This window comes from Montipora foliosa, chromosome 5, assembly GCF_036669935.1.
Source record: "Montipora foliosa isolate CH-2021 chromosome 5, ASM3666993v2, whole genome shotgun sequence".
NCBI classification, from domain to species: Eukaryota; Metazoa; Cnidaria; class Anthozoa; order Scleractinia; family Acroporidae; genus Montipora; species Montipora foliosa.
This window is the reverse complement of record NC_090873.1, coordinates 20,990,900-20,998,399: the sequence shown is the minus strand read 5'-3', so window position 1 is coordinate 20,998,399 and position 7,500 is coordinate 20,990,900.

Sequence of the window (7,500 nt, the reverse complement as noted above, 5' to 3'; positions counted from 1 at the left end):
TGGTTTGACGTTCTCGCCATTTGGCTGCTGCTTTCTTTGCCCCCCTCTTGCGATTCCATGCCACACACGAACTTCTTCTGGGGGGGAGAAGTGCCTCCTTTGCAATGGCTAGCAGAGCAGAATTGTCAGGGATCCCTTTTCATTTCTTGTGAGCTTTTAGAAGAATCTCAGATGGTGGTTTAGCCTTTGGAAGATTCTTGCCACTGTCTACATAATCCAGCAGATCGTTTAGCTTGATGTAATGCGCAGCACAAAACCCACTGCATTCAGTGCAAGCATCATTTCCAAATGGCCTTGCCGGATCAGGTGTTGGTATATGCAGGAAAGAGATAGATGGGCCACCTGAGAACCAAGGTATGTCTTCTGGTTGACTAGACTTGCAGATTGGGTGAATGCACTGAGGATTATAGCAGCATCTAAGGTAGAACAAAAGATTGATCGAGGTAGTAAGTACTGTGCAATACTTGGGGATTTTAATTTTGACCTTCTCAAATTTGAAAATCATTATCCAACTAATGATTTCATAAATATTATTAGCTCATTTTGTTTCCAGGCTCATATTCTACAGCCCACAAGAATAACAGATCATTCTAAAACACTAATTGATAATATATTTTTCAACTCATTGGAGCACTTCACAATCAGTGGAAATATAATTTATGATATAACAGATCATTTGCCTAATTTTCTTATTTTCGATAAATTTTCATCTCTTCATAACAATGTTAAACTGTATAAAAGAGACTATTCAACTTTTAACCCACAAGATATGATAAGTGAATTCCAGACTATTAATTGGCAAACTGTTATTTCATCTGAACAAGATTCTTCAAGCACATTCAGCTCCTTTTATAATGTGATGTCAACTATTATGGACAAGCATATCCCTGTTAAGCAACTTTCCAAGAGGGAACGGGAATTCCTCTCGAAGCCATGGATTACCTCTGCTTTGAGAAAATCTATATATGTTTAAAATAACTTATATAAGAAATTTATTAAGACCAGATCCACTTATATCCACTCAAAATTTAAATTATATAGGAATAAATTAAACCATCTTCTCAAAATAGCCAAGAAGGAATACTACAACAATTATTTCTTTGATAATATTAATGATTGCAAAAGAATATGGAAGGGAGTCAAACAAATAGTTAACTACAAACCCCCAATCAGTGCAAAACATATTGGTTTTTTGTATCGCATTACTTTTGTATCAACGCTCAAATATCTCTCTACACAAAGGAGAGAAAACTCTTGCGAGGTGATTCTGTAGTTTTGATACGAGGTTAGATACATGTCATCGACATTCCATCGGTCTAAAAGTGCATGAGTAATTTCCTTTTCATGCTTCGTATTTGCTAACACAGTCTTCAACCACGTCTTCTCAAAGGCAGTTTCTCGTCGCAAACTTTTCAGCTGATGAAATCTCTGCAGAATGCGAATACCTTCTAAATCAAGATTTCCGTAAAAAGTGAATTTCGCTATTGATCCTGTGTTTTCAGACTTCCTCATCTCGCCATCTAACTGCTGGAGAACGGAGAGTGGTGGCAGTTTGTCAACAGTGAGTGGGTCGCAATTCAGGGCATTAGTACTCTTGCAGACTCCATAGTTTACTAACGCATCGTCAACCTCAGGAAATATAGACTCTCGTAAATGCGTCTTGGGTAGAGAAACCTGTCGTTACGACGTCGAACATCAGCTAAGACGCCAATGTCTATTACCAAATCTTCAGATGTTTCATCTTCAACAACAATGGCGTGCTCAACATCGGCTGCTTCCTCATCTGCCTTCTTTGTCTTGTTCTCCTTCGTCTCAAGGATACCGAATTTGCTAACTGCTGAGCCTTTCCTCTTCTTCGCAAACATCGCCTCTCTTGTTTCATCCAGGGATTGAGTCTCTTTCATCAAATTAGTCGGGGCATATTTGCTTGCTATTACTGGTCTATTACCCTTAGCCATGGTTATATCTTCTGACGTCTTGATATTTGGGGTAAGGTGCAGTGATGAATGAAAAGCTTTCCCTCTTTCCTGTTTTCTCTTCGGTCCTAGCTTCATGGACTGGGTTTTACACCTGCTTGCGTCCAATGAGTTTGACCTTTCTTCTAGAGCTTCTTTTATTTCATTTGGTGAAGGCTTTCTGCTCTTTTTTGCACTCGTTTCTGAATTTCGCCTTGTTCTCGACTTGGCAAGAGCTTTTCAATTTCGAATTCCGTTCCTTTGGTTCACTCTCGTTAAAGCTCTTCTTCTTCTTGACCTCCACAGCATTTTCCGGATCGAGATTGTGCTTCCTTTTACGTCCAAATTTTGACGTACATGTAGATTGAAATTGTATGGGTCTATTAAAGAACGAAGATGGAAGCCACATGTCTTCTTCGGATCCATACCCTTTGAACCGGACTTTGTATTCGTAAAAGAGAGTATCTTTTGACAGACGTCTGTCTTATACATCTTCAACTTCAAAGAACTCGTCATCAAGTTCACTACTGCTGTTGTCGCTGTGATTGTCATCTTCTATCAGAGAAGGTGACGATCCCTTTTCACAGCAGTAGGTGGGAACATTTCCAAGTTTGTCAAGATAGTCTTCGGATGAAGGATGAAGTGTGTACTTGAAACGTTGTCCCGGTATTGGCTTGAGGACTATCTTACCAATGATGCTTGAATTTGTTTTCCAGTTGGTAAGAATAATGTCGTCCCGGACTCCGTAAACACCATCTCCTTCATGGTTATATAGGGAGCATCAAATCCGTACAGGCAATTTGCTCTTTGTTTGAAAACTTGTGATTTCAGAACCATCTTTTGTTAACTGAATTGCCTCGACCCAGCCAATCTGAAACTTCTTCTTCCCTTTCTGGACAACCTTCAAAGCAACGTCACAGTATTTAAATATGTTGTGGTTTGGATTTAAAGGCTCTTTTCCTGGAAGATACTTTGAAGCCCAATGCCTTTTCTGGCGTGAACGTGATATGTACTCCCGTGGCAAAAGAATTTTGATCGCCTGCTTTACATGCAAGTACATCAACCGCCCATTCACACACTTCCAAGCTCTTCCTCCTTTGTCCGTGCTATCATCAACCACATTTTCATCTTTATGGTCCTTGTCTTCATCTTGACCACATACACCACTTCTTGGTGGAGTATATGTTGGTAGTAATACTGCATCATCATCTTCACACCCCCTGCGCTCACTTGCCTGGCATACTTTAAAATCTGTCACGTCTTGGGAATTGTTAGCAACTTGCTGATGCGAACTTTTTCCTAGAGTGCTTGTAGATGGCGATGCCGTATCTTCTTCTCCCTCTTTTTCCCCTTCTTCTTCCCCTTCAACCTCACAACAAATATCTTCCCTTGTCTCGCTTGTATCAACATTTGATACATCAGTAAAGGACAGATTCAGCTTGTTGTACCCTTCAGAAGGTTGGCAGTTTACCACAGTATATCCTGGTGGCTTTGCCAAGGTATAAGGTTTATCGCAATGCTGTGTTTTCTGGAGTAGATCCACACATTCTGAAGGTAGATACTTTCTAAAAAGGGCCTGTCCTTCCTTTAACCATCTCTATGGGCTTCAATCTGTGCTTCTTTGAAATTGACGTAATTGTCAGGATAGCAATACTGCTTCGTATGTTGCCTTTCTTTTAACGCAAAGGCTAACTTCTTCCTTTTATGTGATGTTGTCACTTGAGCTCCAGCAAAGGAAAGGCGCTGCTTTACATTAAGATTAAACTGTACTTTAGAACTTCGATCAAGCATGTCTCCAAACGTTGGTTGCGAATCGAGAGACTGAAATTCTGTTGTCTTTCCATGCATTTCTCCAATAATTCGCTCCGTGGCTTTCGTGCCCGAATTGTAGGGTGAAGGTTAATCTGGTCTTAATTCCTTAATGAACAGTGACTGCTGCAAAAAGTATTTCCGCGGTCTTGTAGCAACCATACGTGATGAACTTGCCACACTTCGTAGGATCGTTTTTAGCCCCTGGATTTGAATGAAGAGCCATTTTTTTCAGCTCCAGAACTCTCCTCCACAACCGCAAAATTGTAATTCCAGATGAAACAGACCTTTGAACGTCTATAGGTGTTCCAAATTGTGGTACACGAAAAGGTTCAATCAAATGATGGACAGCTCTAATGTACAGGCTGGATGCCTGAGATCCAGGTATATGCTCATCCAGGAGATCAGCGATGCGTAGTGTGAACAACCTCATGCAGGCGTCAGAATTCTGGTCACAAAAATAAATTAAAAGCAAATCTGTTGCATTGAAGCCACAATCTAGTCCTAAAACTTGGCAGCGGTGCCTCAGGTCTTCAAGGTGTCGTATCGTTGCTAAACGTGTTGTCTTCCCGTCATCTTCCCAAAAGGTCAGGTCACGCGTTTCGTATTTTAAATTCTTTAAAAACAATCTTTGTTTGTGATCATAATCCAAGTAAGCTATGGCTGGAAGGTGCCAGTAGTAAGGCAAAGCAAACATCTCCTCGTCAATACCAAGGCCAAGATAAAGCACTCCATTTTGGATTTCGTGTGCCGTTGGCGTCATGAGTTGGGCTGCTGCTCCCAAAGAGAAGCCCGTGGAATCAGTGGAATAGCCAATCAGAACATTGCTGGTGCTATCATAATAACATGCTTTTCTTAACCTTTCCCAATACTTCAAAAGATGCTATGCCGAGTAACCACGATCAGGATTTGGCCACATGCAAATTATAATAGTTGGCTTTTCTACGGATGCCAGCGCTGTAAGGTTGTGTACGGAGACAGTTTTAGCAAGCTTTTCGTCCTTTATAAGGTTGTCAGTGAATCTCTTGGTTGCGTCGAAGTCGTCTGAATCGTTCTTGTTTACATCTCGACGTGGAGTGAGGATGTTTTGCGGCCAGGTGTCAGCGTTAGGATCCCACGTGTGTCCTACAAGTACTAATTGGTCGTCTTTTAACTTTCGGTGCTCGAGATAGCGCAGACATCTTGCACCGTCACTAGCTTCGTTGATTGGAAGGCCTTTAAAGGTTTCTGCTGCTAAATCAATGGAATCCATATTAAGTCCAGGGTCCAATCTCAACTGTGATGCATGTTTTGATGCGGTGGTTTCTCTTGCTAGACCAAACATATCAGCGAGAAGGGCATAATTAGAAGGTCCAAGCTGGTTTTTGAAAAGACCACTGATGTCTTTCCACCAAGTCCAGTCCAAGTCCAAGTCCACTTTTGCATATACCGTTATATAAATCTAAATCTGGACAAAGGACATTCTTTTATCGGACAGTAAGTCTCTGGAATAGTCTAGATAATTCCCTTAAACTCTGCGACTCTTCTCGTAATTTTAAGCGTAAACTTAGAGCCAAATTATTTGCTGCTTTCCTATCCGTTCGGTCTTAGTTTTATCTCACGTCTATTTTATTGTATTTTTGTAATTTTTGTAATTTTTAGATAATTGTCACTGAAAAGCCCTTTTCAGGGAGTGTCAATAAAGTTTGTATTGTATTGTATAAGTCGACATAGTGATGGTTCTTAGTTCTTTTGAGCTTGGAGACCAAATTCCTAATTGCAAGCACCTGCATTGGTTTCTTCTCCGACACACCCATTTTCAGCAAACGTACTAGATCGATCACCAGTCTTTTATCCTCCCCATTCAAACACGAATCATGCAACCTATTTTCCCATTCTCTCAGTGATAACGCTATCCAAACCATTTGCTTTACTTTAGCTTCAGCAGTATGACGTCTTTGGGACTCAACTACCAGTGCACTTGAGACCTCACCTTTCTTGGCGTAGCGCTTGTTAAATCCTTGAAGTCCAAGCCTGTTTCTCTTGTTCACCAAACTACCTGATCTCCTGTGCCGAAGTGTATCTTTTAACTCATGTAACTGAAGGTAGCAGTTACTTTACTTTATTTATTTCACAGCAAAGAAGCAAATTACAAGTATGCAAATACTTAACTATGACACTAAAAACAAGTATGCTGTTGGAAACCCACAAAACAGGAATGAACTTCCCTAACAAGTGTAGGCTACCAAAAAAAAAATAATAATAAAATAAAATAAAATAAAAATAATAATAATAATAATAGTACTAATTAAATAAATAAAAATTAATTAATTGATTAATTAAAAAGTAAAAAAAAAAAAAGAATGTAAGATCAGTCATGGCGATCGATCTGAAGACAAAACAACTTTAACTCTTGTTTGAACTTAGAGACTGAGTCACTTTTTTAACAGATAAAGGTAACTTATTCCATGAACGTACAGCTCTAGGAAAAAAAGAGTACTTGAATGTGTCAGTTCTAGCATAAATACTTTTAAACATTAGTTCAGTATTTCTTAAATTATAAGATTCGAGTTCATAAAATTGTAGATAACCAGACACATCAAGGTCATATTGACCGTGTAGACATTTAAATAGGAAAAGCAGATCCAAGTAAATTCTTCTTGAAGAAAGTGACATGAGGCCAGTTTTCAATAAACGATCAGAATATGATAACTTGCTTCCAACCATAAGTTTGGTAGCACGACGCTGTACACCTTCAATCATATTGCTTAAATAGGCCTGATGGGGAGACCAGACTTGTGAAGCATAGTCAAGATGAGGTCTAACAAGATGAATATAAAGCTTTTTGATTACATCAGTATTAGCGCGGGTTCCACAAGTTCTTCTAATTAGTCGTAGCACTCTATTAGCTTTATTTACTTTGTTTACAATGTGATCATGCCAGGAGAGCTTACTGTTAACTAAAACACCCAGGTCTTTCTCACATGCAGATTTAGATAATATATTGCCTCCAAGAAAATATGTTGTTTCTAACGGCTTTTGCTTTTTCGTAAGACTAAGATGTTTACATTTAGAGGCATTATAAGACATTCCCCATAACTCACTCCAATCTACAATTGTATTGAGGTCAGACTGAAGAATGGCTTGGTCAGCTGGAACAAGCAATTTCCTATAACATTTAGCATCATCTGCATAACGGGGGATATTTGTCACAGGTGTATGGATGCTTACCGGATGAAGAAGCTTTTTCTTGGCAAGGTGGATCAAGACTTTTAATTCCTCCTGCGATTTGGACAATTTTACCATGTGCCACCACCTTTTTTGACACGGGAACGTACATCGATCTTGACTTGCGGTGAGCTTCATCTTTGAGAATTGCTGCTTCGACTTAAGGTTTGTTCTTCCACCCGCTGTACGTATAGCATTCTTCATGACCAACAACACCTTTGCAACTGCTTAATAAGCCATTCGTTAATCGCTCTTTAAATAGTTTGTTTGGTGTATATCTTCTAATTTGAACATCGTCTGAAAATTCTTTAACGACCTCAGAGTCCCAAAGGTAAAAACATCTGACCTTTTCTTGGTTTAACGTTGGTTGAGGCTCTGAGGTCCCAGTTAGTTTAAAGGATTCTCTGTCTTCTTGAAGAAATCGTGAATGGGCTTAGACTTCACTTGTTTACTCTTATTTTCCATTTCAGCCTTTTTCTTTTGCCAGAAACCTTTGGCTTTCAAGTGGCACTAAACTAAACATAAACTA